This window comes from Saccopteryx leptura, chromosome 6 (genome assembly GCF_036850995.1).
Source record: "Saccopteryx leptura isolate mSacLep1 chromosome 6, mSacLep1_pri_phased_curated, whole genome shotgun sequence".
Classification (NCBI taxonomy): domain Eukaryota; kingdom Metazoa; phylum Chordata; class Mammalia; order Chiroptera; family Emballonuridae; genus Saccopteryx; species Saccopteryx leptura.
In genome coordinates, this window is record NC_089508.1 from 97,459,014 (window position 1) to 97,479,889 (window position 20,876).

The following is a 20,876-nucleotide window of genomic DNA, read 5'->3' on the forward strand; positions in this document are numbered from 1 at the left end:
CAGTCAGTGCTGTTGCCATTGTGCGTGTCCTTTTCTTGCAATGGCCCTGGATTCCTCAACGTGATGATTGTGAACCCTGTGCGAATTCTTTAGCTATTAAAGCGCATCTGCCACCATTTGTGGAGCTTCTAACGAGGAAAAACAAAACAAAACGGTAACAGGCAAAAAAACAAAACAAAACAAAACAAAAAAAACCAGGCAAATATCTGTAACTCATATCATTAAGAAGAAAAGAGAAAATATTTATCACATCCAAAATGATAGACCTGGATACTCTTTGAAAAAAAAAAAAAGAAAGTTTGGGAGATAAAGCAGAGGAAGTTGGGGAAAAGGCAAAGGATGGAAATTAGTGGAGAAAAGATCCTCAGGCTTAAACATTTTCTTTTTTTTTTTTTTTTGTATTTTTCTGAAGCTGGAAACGGGGAGAGACAGCCAGCCAGACTCCCGCATGCGCCCGACCGGGATCCACCCGGCACGCCCACCAGGGGCGAAGCTCTGCCCACCAGGGGGCGATGCTCTGCCCTTCTGGGGCGTCGCTCTGCCACGACCAGAGCCACTCTAGCGCCTGGGGCAGAGGCCAAGGAGCCATCCCCAGCGCCCGGGCCATCTTTGCTCCAATGGAGCCTTGGCTGCGGGAGGGGAAGAGAGAGACAGAGAGGAAGGGGGGGGGTGGAGAAGCAAATGGGCGCTTCTCCTATGTGCCCTGGCCGGGAATCGAACCCGGGTCCCCCGTACGCCAGGCCGACGCTCTACCGCTGAGCCAACTGGCCAGGGCCAAACATTTTCTAATAGAACTAGAATATTAGAGAAAATGGAACAAGGGAAAATTAACAAAGATATAACTCATGAGAGTCCTGAGAATGGAAAAAAAAACATTACGTTGATAAGTAATTGACCATGTGCCAGCCCAATACATTATAATGTATCAACGAAGATACCCTTATCATGCGGTTTATAACGCCAGAAACAGAAGAAATAGTTTTGAAAAAAATAAAACAAAACAAAAAATGCACCAAAACACAAGATTGTATGATAATAGTGTTCTAGCAATGCTGAGAAAAATCTAAAACATTTTTTGAAGAATTATTTTAAATATTTATTTATAAAGAAAAAAAATTAAATGTTATTTAAAAATTATAGAATTAGAAATTTACAATATAGATATGTTCTGAAATTTTTGTAAGTTATAGTCATAAGCATATGCTTCCAAAAATGTATCAAAGATTTTTTTCATGACATGAAACAAGATGTCATCGTTTTGTGTGTGTGTGAAATGCTTCACAAATTTGCAGGAGATATACTAATCTTGTTTTCATATATGTGCTACCAAAGTGAGTACTACTATAAGATCTTGATGAACATGGACACTAATAACTAAAATTTAATTATCAAAATTATTTTAAGTGTTATAAATAATGATTACATATACTTAAATAGGAGAGACAACAAATCTTTCTAAATCATAAACTATTCTGTGCTATACCTGAGGACACTAGGAAATGAATGTTGGTGTATTAATTTTAACAATTATTTGTTAGCTATGTTGGAAAATATTAAATGTTTTAATTTAAAAAGGTAAATGTGGAAATTTATCGTTTTGATCACTGAAAAATATGATAGTGACTGCATATCTTTCCTGATGATCATGGGTTTCTATGAAACAGTGAAATATAACCACCTAAGAACAGGTACCACAGGAAGCGGAACTTTAAAAAAATATTTATCATTGTGTCATTTGATTCGCTCTTGTGTTATGCAGTCTAGGGAGCAGTCTGCCAGAAAATTAGGCCTCTACATTTCCAAAAAACATTTTCTAAACGCCCTATCAATATTCTATTTTTTATTCCTTACCAAAGACAGTTATCTCTTTTCTTCCCTCCTCTTTTATATTGAATTACGTTTATTTTGATAGCAAGGAATAAGAAAGAGAAATGTTTTCTTGTCATTAAAATAGACTCCATAAACCATTTGTGTCTGTGTCTGAAGTGCTTGTGTGTTTTCCCGTGTTATGTGTGTTAACTTCGCCAGGGTTTAATCTTTAACTGCACTACTGGAGATTACTGAGCACAGGCTTTCTATTTATAACCTCATAAAAGTGATTTTTGAAGGAGGAATAATCTTTGTTGTGTTATTTATCGCATGCAGTACAGCTCAGTAAATAAAGTGTACACAGTTTATTGTATAAAGGGCTATCTCTTTACAGAGAAAAAGAGTACTGCACTTGCATGCTCAGCACTAATTCCTCATGCTCTTTGTATTTGTGCCAAAGTACTTTTGGTAATATTAATTGAGAGAATCCACATGGTATTTTAAATAGAGTCATGGGAATTTGTCCCATTATACAGCCGAGTAACTATACCAAACATTCATCAGTACTGACCACACCATCGAATATTGCATTGTGGCATCAAGCCAAGACATTACATTTATCTAATCATTGACTTTACATTTACCTCAATCTATTTCAAGACAAGAAATGAAATGCTTGCTGCAAAATTACATTTCCAGCAATTTCTGATATAGGAAGGAAATGAACTTTGAATGGAGCAATTGTTTTCTAAATGGATTTTTAAGACATAGTGTATTGGGTCCTGAGTTCATTGATTTGTATTGGACCAAGAGACACAGGTTGAAAGGGGACTTCTCTCCAGGAGAAGAGAAAGTTGGAAGGAGAGTGCTTGTTCCCCGAATCAGTTGCCTTAAGCCAAATTTAAAAACTTGCTCACAGAGCAAATTTCTTTGATTCCTTAAAATAAAATTTAAAAATTCTATAAGCACAGGGAAATCTTATATCTCTTAGAACATTTTAAAGAGAAAAGAACATTAGTCCAGTAGATGGTTCAAAGGATTGGAAATGGGACATAGCGACCTTTCACTCTAGGCTCTCTGTGACTTCCACTGATAAATATGTTTTTATGCTGTCAGTACCAAACTTTTAATTACATTAGCTTTATAATATACTTTGAAATCAGAAAGTGTAATACTTATAGATTTAGTGTGATGAATGTAGGTTTATCACCATGACTTTCATTCAACGTATGATGGCTATTAACATTGGTAACATATCTAATTCATAGGCCATGGTCAGTTGACTCAGTCGTAGAGTGTCAGCCTGGCATGTGGATGTCCCGGGTATGATTCCTGGTCCCATCTACTTTTCACTCCTTCTCCTCTCACTTCTCTCTCTCTCTCCCTCCCTTCCTCTCTCTCCCTCCCTCCCTCTCTCTCCCTCCTTCCACACCTGCAGCCCTGGCTCAATTTGAGTGAGTTGGCCCTGAGCGCTGAAGATGGCTCCATGGCCTCTACCTCAGGCATTAAGAAGAATTTGGTTGGCCCTGGCTGGTTGGCTCAGCGGTAGAGCATTGGCCTGGCGTGCGGGGGACCCGGGTTCGATTCCTGGCCAGAGCACATAGGAGAAGTGCCCATTTGCTTCTCCATCCACCCCCTCCTTCCTCTCTGTCTCTCTCTTCCCCTCCCGCAGCCAAGGCTCCGTTGGAGCAAAGATGGCCCGGGCACTGGGGATGGCTCCTTGGCCTCTGCCCCAAGCACTAGAAGTGGCTCTGGTCGCGGCAGAGCGACGCCCCGGAGGGGCAGAGCATCGCCCCCTGGTGGGCAGAGCGTCGCCCCTGGTGGGCGTGCCAGGTGGATCCTGGTCGGGCGCATGCGGGAGTCTGTCTGACTGTCTCTCCCCGTTTCCAGCTTCAGAAAAAATACCAAAAAAAAAAAGAATTTGGTTGCTGAACAAAACGGAGTAATGCCCCATATGGGAAGAGCATGGATGGCCCCCTAATGGGCTTGCTGGGTGGATCCCTGTCAGGGGCATGTGGGAGTCTATCTCTGTCTTTCTTCCCTTCTCTCACTGAATTAAATAAATAAATAAATAAATAAATAAATAAATAAATAAATAAATATCTAATTCATTACTACATGGAAAGCAGTCTGTTTTGGGGTTATTCCTCCTGTGTTCCAGCAAAGAAACTAATGGTCTCCTAGTAAAGAGCTTCTTGAACAACTTTATCTCAACTGGCCTTTACTGTGAATTGTTTTACAGAGTTTAATTTTAAAATGTGATGTGATTGGACAATAGGTTACCCAAAATCACACAATCAGGCCTGACCTGTGGTGGCCCAGTGGATCAAGTGTTGACCTGGAACACTGAGGTTGCCAATTCAAAACCCTGGGCTTGCCTGGTCAAGGCACATATGGAAGTTGATGCTTCCTGCTCCTCCCCCTTCTCTCTCTCTCTCTCTCTCTCTCTCTTTCTATCTTTTCTAAAATGAATAAATAAGTAAAAATAATTAAAATAATCTTTTTTATAAAAATCACACAATCAAACAAACCTAAACCTATAATCCAAGAATATGATCTGTGTTTCTTTACCCTGGATAGTCTATTAAAATCAGCATTCTATTTTTAATTGGCTTCCTTGACCTGCCCTCTTCTAATAATATTTATACTGTAACTATTTTGACTGCAAACTAATAAAAACAAGCATTTACTATGGTCTTACCAAGAACCAGTCACTTTAAATACATTATCTCAATTTATTACATTAGTCTGAAATACAAAAAAAAAAATGTGTAAGGTGAGGATTTTAATTATTTTAAGAACAATAGCTAGCAGTCAAGATCAGAACAGATGACTTTGAAACAACTTTTGTATACTGGAAAGTTACTCTATTATCTAGTCCAAATTTTTTAGATATGGCATTAAAGGTAAATGCAGAGAATAATTACAAAGTACCTCTGTAAAGCACCATTTGTATGAATACTCAAAGCAGTTCTTACAGCATTACCTCATTAATTTTTGTAATATCTTACTGAGGGAGCATGGCAGGAATTTTATTTCTCATTTATGGATTTTTTTTTTAATATATAGAGAAACAAACTTCAACTTCCAAGTGCTTTCTCTTTAGCATATCAATGACTGCTTGCACTAAAAGGTGATAGGCTTAGCTCTCTTATTCCAAAATTCTTCATTAATTTAGTTAATCATACTTTTAGCTAATAGTTATTGAGTGTAAATGTACATTATAAAATTTTTAAAATTAATACTCTGAAGTAAGCCTACAATCTGAGAAAGGTTTTAAAGTGTTAATAGATATAATATACAGTTGGGGTCCTAGAAAGGTTTGAGTTAGGGGTGACAATAAAATCTAGCATTATAAATAATAATTTGTATCAAGTAAACAGGGAGAGAATCTCTGTTAGCTTTGTGCAAAAGCCTTTCCTGGAACTAACTGCTTACCTACCCTCTATCTTAAGGAGATTTGGTCTGAGTCATTTCAATTTAAGGTATATTTAGCAAACTCCTATCATGGCTCCAAAATTTTAAATGGAAATAAATTTCTCTTTGAGTTATATACCTCTCAGCTGGAAGGCCTGAATGCTTATTACTTGTGAGATTGGTGATTAATGGCAGTTGGATGGAGGCCTCACTTTTCTCCATTGTGGCCCCTCTATGTAGTCTCTTCATGAGGTCTCATTTCATAGGCTAATGTGGACATCCTAACACCATGGTAATTGAGTTCCAAGGGTAATGTCCTGAAATAGAGAGCAAGACAGAAGCTTTATCTTATTCATGATCTAGTAAACTTCATATACTACTTGTCTGAGCAGTCACAGCACTCATTTTTGTTAGGAGGTGTTAGTAACAGTGGAAGATCATAAAGGATAGTGTTGCCAACTATGGAAAATACCATCTTAATCAAGAAATAGAATATTGCCAAGAAAGTATAATCTGCTTATGTATCATTCTTGGTCAAAAATGTCTGCATTGCCTTATAGGTAATGACTTGATTTTTATAGTAGTCACTTACTTGCATTTCTTTATAATTTTGCCACTATGATATGTATCTGTAAATGATGTATTTTAGTTTTGGCTAGCTCTTATATACTATGTTATATTGCAGTTATTCTTGTATGCCTTACCTTTCTCAGTCAACATTATGCATGTGAGATCAATTCATGTTTCAGTTCATTTTGAGAGTTATCGTGTATTAGAGTGCATTCATCTCCAGTATTAACTAGAGCCATCACCCTTTGTTTAATTCTGTGGGACCAGCAATTAGGGAGTTTAACATGAGGCTTCCAGTCACCCCCAAGGACCTCACCTGGAGGTGATCCTGGCCTATATTGTATATCTGGTGTGTGGGAGGCACTCCCAGACAGGACTATCTCCCTGAGGCCTCTGCTGAAGCAGATGGTGTACTAGGGACAGTAGGGGTATTAGGTAGGGCATCTGAACTGTTGTTCAGGTTGTAAGGCTTTCCATAGGTATCCAACACAGCATTGGATTCTCTGTCAATCTTTTCAGGTTGGGTCCTGGCAGCAGCCATGAGATCAAACCACATTTGCTTCCAAGTTACTTTTGCTGGAGACTTTACCACTGGTTGGGAAAACCTTTTGGCTTCTTGTGCTTGTGCTCCCTCTCTGCCTCAGATCTTTACCACATCCTGTGCCCATTCCTGAGATTTGTTAGTTTCTTGCAGTACAGCAGTGGACTTCCCAATATGGTCCCAATAATGTCTGGTCCCATGACTGGGCTGAGCATGAATATCAGGTTCCTATTCCTGATACTGAGGGGGTGGACTGGAGTATTTTGGCCATCATTCCTGCAATGAATATGGCCTAACCAAGGCCTTCAAAGATAGTGGCATAGATGGTTTATCTCATTCTCAACTCTAAAAATTTGTACTCCTGTATATTTTTCAGATTCCCTTATATTCAGGGAGTTCCCCCTTATTGGGCTAAACCCCTATAAGAGAGTGTTCCCTTGAACCCCTGTGTGCCATGCAGGTGATACCAGAGGGCAAGGAATGTGGTGATGTTGCTCATTCTGTCTCCTGACCAGTCAGAGAAACCTCATCATCCCCCTGTATCTTGCAGCCACACTAGCTATACCTGGTACTTCCCCTGGCCTATTGTTGGAACGTGGCAGCTGTTTCATACACTCAGTGGGTGTACATTCTCTCATATGAACATTTTCTGAATTGGGGGTTGTCTCACTAGCTGGAGTTGCTGCTGAGCTTTTGCTTTCCTTTTTACTAGGGGTTGGATAGCATGGGGTGCTTCATCCATTTCACTGTTAATCACCTCAACATCCTCTTCTCTTTCCCCAGTTTCCCAGAGATTCCACCTCTTAGCATTCCATTCAGGCTTTGTCACATGTGCTCAGACCTTAACCCACAGCAGTTTGCACCCTCCTAACTTTGCAGAATGGAATGCTAATGTCTCCAGTATATGATCCTGCTCTCTCACCTGGTCTGCTAACTCCAAAGATAACAGGTGAGTGGACAACTGCATGTCCTTCTCTAACCTCAGCTCTTCCAATATTCTCACTCTAGCTTTAGTTTCTAATTGGGCACTGGTGGCAAGCCAAACTGCCCACAGTAGAGGCCAGCCCACTGTGAAAGCTATTGTTTTCCTTTTTTTTTGTATTTTTCCAAAGTTAGAAGCGGGAAGGCAGTCAGACAGACTTCCGCATGTACCTGATGGGGATTCACCCGGCATGCTCACCAGGGGGCAATGCTCTGCCCATCTGGGGCATTGCTCTGTTGCAGCTGTAGCCATTCTAGTACCTGAGGCGTAGGCCATGGAACCATCCTCAGTGCCCGGGCCAACTTTGCTTCAATGAAACCTTGGCTGCAGGAGGGGAAGAGAGAGATAGAGAGAAAGGAAGGAGGAAAGGGTGGAGAGGCAGATGGGCACTTCTCTTGTATGCCCTGACCAGGAATCGAACCCGGGACTTCCACACTCCGGGCTGACGCTTCCTTTTTTTTTTTTTGCCACAGTGTACATGCTATGTGCAACCCTAAACCAGCCAGCATTTTCAGGACATCCATATTTACACAGCAGTCTGCAAGTATCCAACATATTGACCACCCCTCCCCACATAGAGGTTTATGGCCAACCTGGCATTTCCCCCTCAGATACCTTTATTCCAGGACCCATTTCTTTAGTTTCTTGTCTGATTCACTAATTATTGGTTCCCAATTTTGTGAGCACCCTGGGTGAAATTTGAAACTGGGTCCCTTACATGGAAGGCAAGGAGAGACTGAAGAAAGAGGGAAATCACTCCAGATTGGTAGGTGGCAGGTTTAGTAAGCAAAGGAATTTACACACAAAGCTTATCTTGGGTAGCTGCAAGATGAGTAGATCCCTCACCCTCCTGCCAAAATCTTCAGCATCTATTGAATATATAGAGGCCTTAATTGTGTTCAGTCACATGTACAGTCCAGATGGTCTCACTGACACACTCTCAGGGCTGCATCCTTGAAGTGATTCACAGTGCAGGAAAAGGACAGGTATGGAGGGAAGGAGTCTGGTTGGCCAGGTTTAGTCTAGCTCCTCAGTCAAGTTGCAGTCACATCCTCTCAATGACCTTCTCAAACAGTGTCCTATCACCGACAGTCCTTCAAGGCTGGAGGCTCAGCAAGTACCATGCTAAAGTCCCTGCTTGATAACATTTTTTAAATTTGAATTTGTTGGGGTGACATTGATTAATAAAATTCTATAGGTTTCAGGTGTACAACTCTATAATCCATCATCTGTATATTGTATTGCATGTTCACCACCCCAAGTCAAGTCTCCTTCCATCACCATTTGTCCCCCTGTACCTTCTTCTGCCTCCCCTCATGCTCCCAGGTTGGTTTTAAGAATGTGAAGATGTGGAGCATGTCCCATGTTCCTAAAGTCATGAGGCTGGTGAAAAGCATCTTTATTTCTGCAGTGAAGCGGGATGTGTACACCAGAGACACACTCAGGATGTGCCTTTGTGACCAAAGAGGGTATCAGAGAGGAAACAGTTCTTCTGAGAAAGTATGAATTTGTGTGCATTATCAGTAATCAGTTCAAAACTGCTTAATTTTGTAACTTAAAACTGTTGGACTGATTAGTTTTATTAAAAATGAAACCTGGCCTGCCCTGTGGTGGCACAGTGGATAAAGCATCAGCCTGGAAATGCTGAGGTCGCCGGTTCGAAACCCTGGGCTTGCCTGGTCAAGGCACATATGGGAGTTGATGCTTCCAGCTCCTCCCCCCTTCTCTCTCTCTGTCTCTCTCTCTCTCTTCTCTCTCTCTGTCTCCCTCTCTCTCTCCTTTCTAAAATGAATAAATAAAATAAAAATTAAAAAAGAGAAATGAAACCTGAAGTTATAATATATATATATATATGGGTGTGTCTGCCTGCCTATTATCTGTTTGTCCATCTCCCTGTCTGTCTGTCTATCTATCTATCTATCTATCTATCTATCTATCTATCTATCTATCTATCATCTATCTTTATCATCTCCCCTTAGGTATATTAGCATTGAAATGCTGCATGAAATTAGCATGACATTTCATTAGCATGAAAATGCCTGGATTGGCATTTTCAACAGAAGTCAGGGGTATGGGCTTGGGAACATTCACTGAATCATGTGTAAGATTGAACTTTACTCCTTATTTTTAATCTGTCCTTTTGTTGCTTTTATTTCTCAGTTTGGGCTCCTCCAGTTCACTTATTTAGACCAAAGGTTGGCAAACATTTTTTTGTAAAAAGAGCCAGATAGTACGTATCTGTTATAACTACTCAGCTGTGGCTTCTGGTTCCTACACTACCTGAGCATCTCTGATTTGTCAGATAAATTGATTTACTTCTATCAGTTTATACCTATGTAGGAACTTAAGTAGTATGAAGAGTTCTGAGAAGCTAGTTATTCCTTCAAGTCAGTCATTTCTCATTCACCTGTTTTCAGTCTTTCCAAAGGTAAAAGACAAAAACAGACAACTTTTGTTCTTTTTATTTTATCTCTTGCCTTTTCCATTTTGGGTTTGCACTTTACACCTTCTGTATTTTATTAACATATCAGAAAGAAGTAGAGGGAAAGGTTTGTCTTCAGCAGCTTGTTTTCTAGAAGCTGACCTATTTTTCTTTTAAATCTCACATTTCTACTGGTTAACTTCCCCAACTTTTTTTTTAGTGAAATCTATTGACTGGTGAACATGACATTCTAGAACTATTTATTTATTCTGCAACCAAATCATGAAAGTTGGTATTGCCTCTTATCCAGAAGTTTGTCTTAATGTTTTCTTCTTTTAGAATGGAATAAATACAGTAAACAATAATGTTTTTGTACCTAGTTCAAAAAGATACATTATTATAGCTACACTATATTTTGCAAAGGATATGTTAATAATCAAACCAATTTGACTTAATCAGTAACTACTACTATCATAAACAACTGGAATGTTCCAATTTACTTAATGTTTATATATTTTGGTATCTTTTACACCATGATATATTTTATTTAAGTTTTAAAATAAAATATTTGATATTGCTTACCTTGGTTATCATCTGGATATAATCTAAGTTTGTATAGTGGAGCTCTGTATTAATAATTTATTCTATAATAATTAATGAGGTGTTTAATTTTTTTTTTTTTGTATTTTTCTGAAGCTGGAAACAGGGAGAGACAGTCAGACAGACTCCCGCATGCACCCGACAGAGATCCACCCGGCACGCCCACCAGGGGGCGACGCTCTGCCCACCAGGGGGCGATGCTCTGCCCCTCCGGGGCATCTCTCTGTTGCGACCAGAGCCACTCTAGCGCCTGGGGCAGAGGCCAAGGAGCTATCCCCAGCTCCCGGGCCATCTTTGCTCCAATGGAGCCTTGGCTGCAGGAGGGGAAGAGAGAGAGAGAGAGGAAGGAGAGGGGGAGGGGTGGAGAAGCAGATGGGTGCTTCTCCTGTGTGCCCTGGCTGGGAATCGAACCTGGGCCTTCTGCATGCCAGGCCGACGCTCTACCACTGAGCCAACCAGCCAGGGCCAAGGTGTTTAATTTTTTAATATCTTTGCATCTTAGCCTTTTGCCGAGGTAGCTTCTTTTATTTACTTCTCTCTAATAAAAGAATGGACTGATATTTCAGAATTTTAACCAGTAACAAAATTTAACTGTCCAGAGGAGTTAATATACATCTTGAAGTTTTTTTTTGTCTTTTTAGAATAAGATAAATTAGTATAAATTAAGTTTAATCCAATCTATTATTAATCTTTAATGGTGTGTGCTTGGGTGACAAAATGCATTTAGTTTTATTCTATTCATTTTATTCAGCTATATGGAAAAAGATACAGCATACTTTGGAGACTGATAAGTCTTCTGCTAGTTACTCATAAAGCACCATGCCATGATAAGTTTCTCTCAGTGAGATATTCTTTAGCATTCTGTACAGAAGCCAGAATGCTGTAGGTAGACCTGAGAAATGTTGAACTCAATCATAAGACCATGTGCACTCATGGTAAGAGTCTGAATAGATACCCTGAGACTGAAATCATTTAATTTTTATCTTGGCAGCACACACATACATTGACAGATGATTCACTGACCTGTTGAGTTAGCTAGATATTACACCATATTCTTCTTCTGAAGAGCTGAGGGTCCAGTAAATCTCCTGTGTTATTATACATATTTCTAAGAAATGTGTTCATTGTTTTCTTTAAAAGTAAGCTTAGGGTAAAGGCAGAAGATAATACGTATTATTTCATATTATACTGCTCCCATCCAAAAAAGTAATTGTAGAGGAAAATTAGTGAGGTAATTGGTTCACTCTCTAAGTTTCAGAGCTTTTACATCATCTACCTTATCAAGTAGAAATTGTTGACTTATAGAAGGGTGGACTCGCCTATTAAATATTTTATTTATATGCTTACTGAGAATGGAGGAAAAGAGGTACTAAAAAAATGAAGTATGTGGTCTGAGCCAGCAGTTGATAAGTGGTTTTATTTCTCCTATATAACTGGAAAATATGAGTCCAGGAACCCAGGGTAAACATCACAGTGGCTCTATTGATTTTAATAATGCAGTTGCCAATGTTGTGTCCCATCTCCACAGGATCAAATACTGTTGGTCTAAAAAATTTAGTTTCAACGACTAATAAATATATCCTCTAAGGTAAGCATGTTTTTACCAAACTTCATGCTGAGACTGCCACCTGATTCCTTATGACATTGAACCATTGCAGAGGTCTAGTGTACTCTAGCACTCCAATATTTGCATCAGAGATTAACCTTAGATATTTTAAAGCATATCTTCACTTGCTCCTCCTGATCTACTCTTTATTATCTCCATTCTTCACTCTTGGGATACCAAATGGTATTAACCATATTAATGACTTCTGCCTTCTAGTTGGTTTCAGCCAATAGAGGACTTCTGGAAAAAGATCAGTAGGAGGGAGAGAGTGAAGTTAGGATACTTGTGTTTCAGAACTCTCCCTTTATTATTACCTGGTATCAAAGGTCACTACTTCTTTGGAGATAGGTGAACTTGACAGATATTTTTCAATTTTATATTTACTTTTTTTCTTTGTCCTATAGACATGAACATGGTAATAGCTCAATTGCTTCAGAACCACAGGTTAATGTATTTTTTAATTGTGGATTGTCAGGTGCAGGCATGTTTTTCAGTTGTCATTTATTTAATGAATATAGTAGTCTCCTTTATCTATGGGGTATTTGTTCCAAGACCCCCAGTGGATGTATAAAACCACAGATAGTATCAAAACCCCTTTATACTTTTTCTATAAATGCAAATAATAATAAAGTTTAATTTATTAATTAGACATAGTAAAAGATTAACAATATCTAATAATAAAATAGAACAATTATAACAATATACTGTAATAAAAGTTATATGAATGTGCTCTCTTTCAAGTATCTTATTGTACTGTATGAACAGTGTGGATACACAGGACAAAGTGATGAGTCATGTCCCCAGTGATATGGAGCAGAACAGCATGAGGTTTCATGATACTATATAGTATGGCACACAATTTAAAACTTATAAATTGCTTATTTCTGGAATTTTCCGTTTAATACTTTCGGACTACAGTTGACCATCGGTAATTGAAACCACGGAAAGTGAAACCTCAGATAGGGAAAACTACTGTATTTTAAGGATGGTTACATCATGGTAAATAAAGAATGGTGATTTTTAAATTGTTATTTTGAATGTAAATATGGATAGAAGGAGCTGTAGGGATGCTTATAACAAAGGTGGTAGAATGCATCTGACTGTGTCTTGGTAGTTATCACAAGAAATGAAAGATTGGGAGCTGAGCTCTCAGAGTCCTTGTTAGTAAGAATCTAGGTTAGATTCTGCCAGATACTCATTTGATATTTGGAAGAAAATAAGCAAAAGCCATACTGGTGTTACTTCCCACCGTGGTAGCTGTGCTCATGAGTGTTGATAGACATGCATTCCACAGTTGCCTGAGAGTTGCCTGCCATAGTTCTGTATGTAGCTGTGACACAATTTGTGGGTTTTTTTTTTTTGTTTTTTTTTTTTTTTCATTTTTCTGAAGCTGGAAACGGGGAGAGACAGTCAGACAGACTCCCGCATGCGCCCGACCGGGATCCACCCGGCACGCCCACCAGGGGCGATGCTCTGCCCACCAGGGGGCGATGCTCTGCCCCTCCGGGGCGTCGCCATATTGCGACCAGAGCCACTCTAGCGCCTGGGGCAGAGGCCACAGAGCCATCCCCAGCGCCCGGGCCATCTTTGCTCCAATGGAGCCTTGGCTGCGGGAGGGGAAGAGAGAGACAGAGGGGAAAGTGCGGCGGAGGGGTGGAGAAGCAAATGGGCGCTTCTCCTGTGTGCCCTGGCCGGGAATCGAACCCGGGTCCTCCGCACGCTAGGCCGACGCTCTACCGCTGAGCCAACCGGCCAGGGCTACAATTTGTGGTTTTCCTGTGATTCCTAAAACTATCTAATTTCATCAAAACTAGCTGGCTTAACCTTTCTGATTTTTAATTTTCCAGGCTTCCAACATTTTTGGAAACACCGGACACTCTCTCTTACTTTTTTTTCTATGGGGTGGTTTCTGTTTTCCCTAATATTCCTGATTAACACAGCTGGTACATATGTGTATTCACACACCATATATGTACACACATATATAACCATTGCATACATAATATGTATGTGTGTGTGTGTGTGTGTGTGTGTGTATATATATATATATATAACCAGTATCTATGCATAACCAGAATAAAGACAGTAAGGGAAATTAATTATTTATGCTTTCAATTAATTCATGATATACTCTGAATAGGTAGATTATAACACCAGATTAGAAGTATGCCTAGGTTCTGGCTGGCAAAAAGATAAGACCAACTAGAATACCCCAGTTTAAAATTATCAGGAAGGGTTTACTCCAGGTGTGTTTTGGTTGAGTTTTACAGTATGATTAAGAATCAACTGAATAAGAAACTACAGGGAGCCTCAGAGGAAGGGCACTATGGGAAGTGTGGCATTGAAGTAACGAGTCTGTGTGTGAGAGCTCCATCCATTCTGATATTGCAGGGACCTTTTAAAGTGGTGAGATGGTGCTGGGCCTAGGTCACATAGAGATGTGTTGCCATTTTAAAGCTCTCTTGGACTTTGTCCTATATGCAAATATAAACTAAAGTTGAAAGTTTACCAGCTGGAAATGAAATAGGTGGATTCAACTCTCCTGAAATTAAGTATAATTATAGGTATGTGCTGTAAGTGTGTCAGCAAATTGTATCTTGCTATCATTATGTTTATTTTATAAAAAAAAGCACTCACTACAGGACATGTTGATTGCTCCATAAAATATTGCAGGATAATTTATATGTGAATAAAGGGCTTCTTTCCATAACTATGCTGTAAATTAAGAACTGACTATAGTCATGAAATATGATGGCAGCACTTAGACTTTTCATTGGCTAATTAAATTTAAGTTCTATATTTGAACTTTTGCTCTAGTTGACCATTCATTACAGTGATTGCAAAGCATTCTAAAGGGAAGCAGTTCTAACTTGAAAACCCTCACAGGATACTTATAGTTTTAGGCACTCAGTCTAATTTGATAGTATATAAAGTCATTGTGAAGATTCTCTTATTTAAATATTTACCTATCACAAACACCCCTTATTCTTTTATTTTTCTTTCACTTATGCAGACAAACACAATCTATTTTCTACAATATATCTGGGAAGGAAAATGAAATCTCCTTGAGGCTCTAATACTTCTATTTTACAAAATTTGTACATGAGTATGTAGAAACATGTTGATTCTATTAATTTTTTTAAGCTGAATAAGCACATAAGTTAAAAGGAAGATTATTTAAAATAAATACTGATGTCAAATATGAATAATAAATTTCTACACTAAAAACAAAAATAAAGTCATTGTAATCTAGTTATTTTAAAAGTATACACAAATATTTAATGGATAATATTTAATTTACTTTTAATATTTAGCCTTAATTAAAAATTTTTGTTTTCAATAATAAGCACACACATCTTATTAAATCTATTTAGTTGGAGAGCTGGTTCAGAGTGTTAGTAAAAAGTATATGTGAGGCATTTGACAGCTAGTATCATGTATGAGTGGTTGTTAATTAAGTCATGTCAAAAATACGTACAAACATAATTATAATTTCCCAAGAATCTAGTGTTATATTCTTCTTGAAATTAGCACACACATTAAGAAATAATTGTATGTTGTAGATTTAGAGATTGAAGCAAAAATAATTAACATGAGAATATTTTCAGAATAAACATTGTAATTTTCCAGTTTGAGAACATAAAGATAAGGCCAAAAATTTGTACATCATCCTGCTAATATTTCTTATAATTTATAGCTCTATGTAGGTCAGTGAGTTTAATAAGTAGATGTCTATCTGCCTAGTAAAACAATCAGCATTAAGAATGCTGTTTTATTTGAAACACTATTTTCAAAATTAAATTTTCTAAACTCTTTCTTGGCAAGCCTTTACTTTTCTTGAAAACAGGCAAAAGTGGTTACATATTAGCATGACAGTGAAAGTGGAATGCAGAAATGAAGGTCTTTGCAGACAATAATCAATAGAAATGAGGTGACAATAAAAATCAAGGGCTTAAGCTGTCCCTTCATCAGATTTTCCTTGGTAGTCATGGAATTAAACAGCATGACCTTTAATGGAAACAGATGTTATTATAAATTGTTCCAAATGAAGAGTTGAAATCTATTTGAGATCTTCAGAGAAAAAACTTATTATACCTCCTTTGAGTATATAAACACACATCCATAACTGAACAGTATATTAAATAACCTAGTTAAAAGAACAAATAATTCAGATATAATAGTTTGTTTTGTTAGTAAAGGCCAAAATAGATATGATAAGGAAAAACACATATCAGATTTTGTATTTGTTTTTGATATGGAATAGTAATATATAAGTTTATTTGCCTTCCAATCCCAGTACAATATCATTTTTAACTTTATGAAGAATATATTTGATCTTTTTTATCTTCAAATTATTGCAGATATCTTATTCTGTTAAGCCAGTGGTTCTCAAAGTGTGTGCCAGGGCATACTGGTGTGCCCTAGAAGATTTCCAGGTGTGCCCTATGGTATTCCAGAGAAATATGTGCCTGTTGGGGACCAAAAAACCAACAGTTTTTTTGGAGTTTAGATTTTTGGGGGATAGAGTTGTGGGGAATTGGCTGTAAACTGACAGTCTGCCCAACCCCCCACTTCACTTGCCTGATTAGGTTGCAAAAGGCTGTTAAACTGTGGTGCTGGATTGTTTACACTACCTCCCATATCCCCCGGAAAGACTGGAGGCAAGTTTCTTCTATCCTCTGTTTGGTGTAAAGTTAAGATGACATGTATGGTGGGGGTTTTCTGCACTCAACACAATTAAGAGTAAAAAGAGAGGAATTCTTCAATGTATTGACGAAGAAATGAGAGTTTCCTTTTTCAAATATATGCCCAAACGTGGAAGAAATTGCTAGGACACATCAGACTCATGTTTCTCATAAACACAAGAATGAAAAAACTTAACGCATTCATGCCGGGACCTGCCTAATTTACTAAATCTTACTAAGAATGTATCTATATATATAAAAATATAACATTTTTGTTGTTTTTTTATTTTTTAACCCTTTTTTACAAATTCTCAAAAGCATAACTCAAAAAATGTAACAAAAATGTTTTTTAATGTCAGAATAAATTTAATTTTATCATATTTATTTCATTTATCATAAAAACGTGCTTAGACTTTATATTTTTTTCTTTAATATTTGACTTAATTTTATATTTCTCAGAAATTTGTATATAATGTGCCTATAATTATTTATAAAATTTTAAATGTGCCCCAAATTCAAAAAGTTTGAGAACCACTGTGTTAAGCCATGTTACTTGGAGAGCATCCTTAGAAGAGTTTTTCTAATTAAATTAATTTTATTAAAATATAGTCATGTGTCAATGACAGGATAGTCTGAGAAAAGTGTCAATAGGTGATTTTCTCATTGCATGAACATCATATAGTGCACTTACACAAACCCAGATAGTTTTGTCTATTACACACCTAGGCTATATGGTATATAGCTTATTGCTCCTATGCTGTAAACTCTACAGCAGCTTACTATAATAAATACTGTAGGCAATTATAATGCAATGTTATTTGTGTATCTACACATATCAAAACAGAAAAGTTACAGTAAAAAAATGGTCTAAAAGATAAAAAATGGCACACCTCTATAGAGCACTAACCATGAATGGAGCTAGCAGGACTGGATATTAGGTGAGTCTGTAAGGCAGTGGTGAGTGAATGTGAAGGCCTAGGACATTGCTGTGCACTTAAGCTACAGTGATATCTTTACAAATATATTTTTATTCAATAATAAATTAACCTTTGGATATTGTAACTTTTTTAGTTTATACATTATAATATTTTTTAACTTTTGACTTTTTTTGTAATAACACTTAGCTTAAAACACAAATAATATAGCTTTCCAAAAATATTTCCTTTATGTCTTTATTTTATAAGCTACTTTTATATTTTTATTCTTTTTTGTTAAATCTAAAGCACAAACACACACATTAGCCTAGGCTTACACAGAGTCAGGATCATCAATATCATTCTTTCACTTCCACACTGTTTCCCACTGTAATGTGCTCGGGGCAGTCACATGGTGGAGCAGTCATCTCCACTGGTAATAATGCTCCTTTTGAGGCACCTCCTGAGGGATCTGCCTGAGGCTCTCCTTAAGAAGGTGTCACTCTTTGCAGAAATATGTGCATGGTGATTTGCTGGATGTTTTTCTTTTTAATTTTTTTTTCCTTATAGATTTGCTTATAAGCAGGTAATGCGCCATGAATAATCTTCTCTATTAATGAAAAATCTTCTTCTGTGGTGTCCGGTCATGGGATGAGCACCTGATGGTATTACTTTCTATAGTGAACCCACTCATAAGCTAGAGAGGACTGCTGTCCACAGTCAGACTGAGAGGACGTGACCGCTGACTGACCCTCTAGCTGGATAAGGGCAATAAGAAAAATCTTTTATATATGTTTTTTTGTTCTTGTTTTTGATTTTTAATTTTTTTTATTTAGAAAATTAAATTTAACAGGGTGATGTTGATCAATAAGAGTACATAGGTTTCAGGTAAACATCTTAATAGCATTTGAACTGTTGATTGTGTTGTATACCCATCACCCAAAGTCAAATCACTCTCAGTCACCACAAACTTGTCCCTCTTTACTCTCCTCCTCTTGCCCATTCCCCCTGGTAGCCACTTCTTTTTTATCTATGTCCATGAGTCTCAATTTTATATCCCACTTATGTGTGAAATCATACAGTTCTTAGATTTTTCTGATTTATTTATTTCATTCAGTATAATGTTCTCAAAGTTTATTCATGTTGTCGTAAATGTCATTATGTCATCATTTCTATGGCTGAGTAGTATTGTATTGTATATATGTACCACATCTTTTTATCAATCTTCTATCGAAGGACACTTTGGTTGTTTCCATGTCTTGGCCACTGTGAATAATACTGTGATGAACATGGGGGTACATGTGTCTTTACATACCAATGTTTATGATTTTTTGGGTAGATACCCATTAGAGGAATTGCTGGGTCATATGGTAGTTCTATTCTTAATTTTTTGAGGAACCACCATAATTTCTTTCACAATGGCTGTACCAGTTTACATTCCTAACATCAGTGAGTGAGGGTTCCTTTGTCTCCACAGCCTCTTCAACACTTGTTTTTATTATTGCTTTTTACTAATTACCTTTGACTGTGGCATGCTGGATTCCATATTTATGCATGGTGATACAGCAATAGAGAATTGTTTTATTTTTTCTTTGTTAGTTTTGACGAAAGGAGAAAGTTCTTGAATGGAGTCTGAGTAGAAATTGACCATTTGATAAAAATGGGTTCTATGAGACTTAATTTTGATTATTGAAGACAATGATATTTTTGTTTTTGCTTTTGATTTTTAGTGTAAGAATGATTCTTGCTGTTTTGTATTGAACAGAGCAGATCTCACTAGCAATGTGTGTCTTGTGTAGAGTACTATATTTCCAGGAAAGAATTCTTATACTAACCAATTTTCATGTCATGGCGTCAGTAACCAATTCATTCTCTAGCAGCGCTGTAGTGCAGTCCATAGGGTATCAGTCCATATAATAATGTTTTGGATACTTTAAAATACTGTTTCTAGGTTCTATTTGGAGGGAAAAAATGGAGTTTATGGAATCTCAAGATCATTTTCATCTTGTCATTCTATGATAAATCATGTTGGTTACAGAGTCAGTTTTCCTCTGGGGACAAATGTTAAATTGCTCTATAATATATCTGAGCAATGCATCTATTGTTTCCAGTAAAAGTTTGCTTATTTTAATTCAGTATTATTGTAGATGTATTTCAGAGATGCAAAGCAACTTTTATGTTTGTATTAATTTTAAAAAAGAATAAGGCTGTTGTCTTTAATTTCTTTAATAATATACTTAAACATTAAGTGGTATAATTAGGGCATAGAAAAAAAAACCCCTTCATATTCTTATTTAAACACAGCCTTTAATATCAGTCAATATATTTGGAATTAAATCCTATACTTTTAACTTAAGTCTCTATTATCTATCCTATACTTTGAAAGAAAATGAGATTCTTGCTCTGATAATGACTTTACCATATTAAAAATAAAACCTTCAGGCTTTGATTCTCTTTACCTAAGAGCGAGCACTGGATAGTAACTTTAGAAAGAAAATTTTCTTACCTATACTGATTTTCTAATATAAAGGTAGTCAGTTCCGTGGTTTTAGAGTGACAGAGTCCATATTGCTAACTGAATTTCAACATATTAGCTGTCTGACTTATAGTGAGTTTTATAGGAATGAAATAAGATAAAATACTCTAATTGCCTGGCATAGATTTTTCTTATTTTAGTTAAAAAAACTATAATTTTTATTGTTGCCAATTATTAAAATCATTGTTTCCCATCATAGCCACAATGAGATCAGCAAGATTACTAAGATGATGTTTATTTTCTATTTCTACAGAGGTAGAACTGTCACTGAGAGTAATGTCTATGAAATACAAGTACAGTCATTGCTCTCAAAATAAATCTATAATCTAGTCATGATGCAGATATGCACACAAATATATATACCATTTCAGAATTTTTTATTATAAGTGTACCGAGTTGTTTTGCTTATCCAATACTTCAACATTATCTTTCTCTTTCTCAGAATTAGCTGGAAACATTTATCATGCACTATTTGTTACTGATTCAATATGGCAAAGATAGTGCTAGGGTCTTCCTTTATACAGGACCTCATCCATGAAAACTAATCTATTATGCTGATAACTAATGATCATAATGATCACTCTGAGGCAAAGCAATATCATGAAGTTCGAATTAAACCTGTAGAAAAGATTTTGTAGTTTAGCAATGCAATATTTTTAAAAATTGATTTCATTAGTAACATATTACATAAGATTTTTAATAAATACTATTTAAAATTAATATTCTAAATATACCATTTCTAGACATGTTAAGTTAACTATAGTTTTCACTGTTGAGAAGATACAAGAATTATT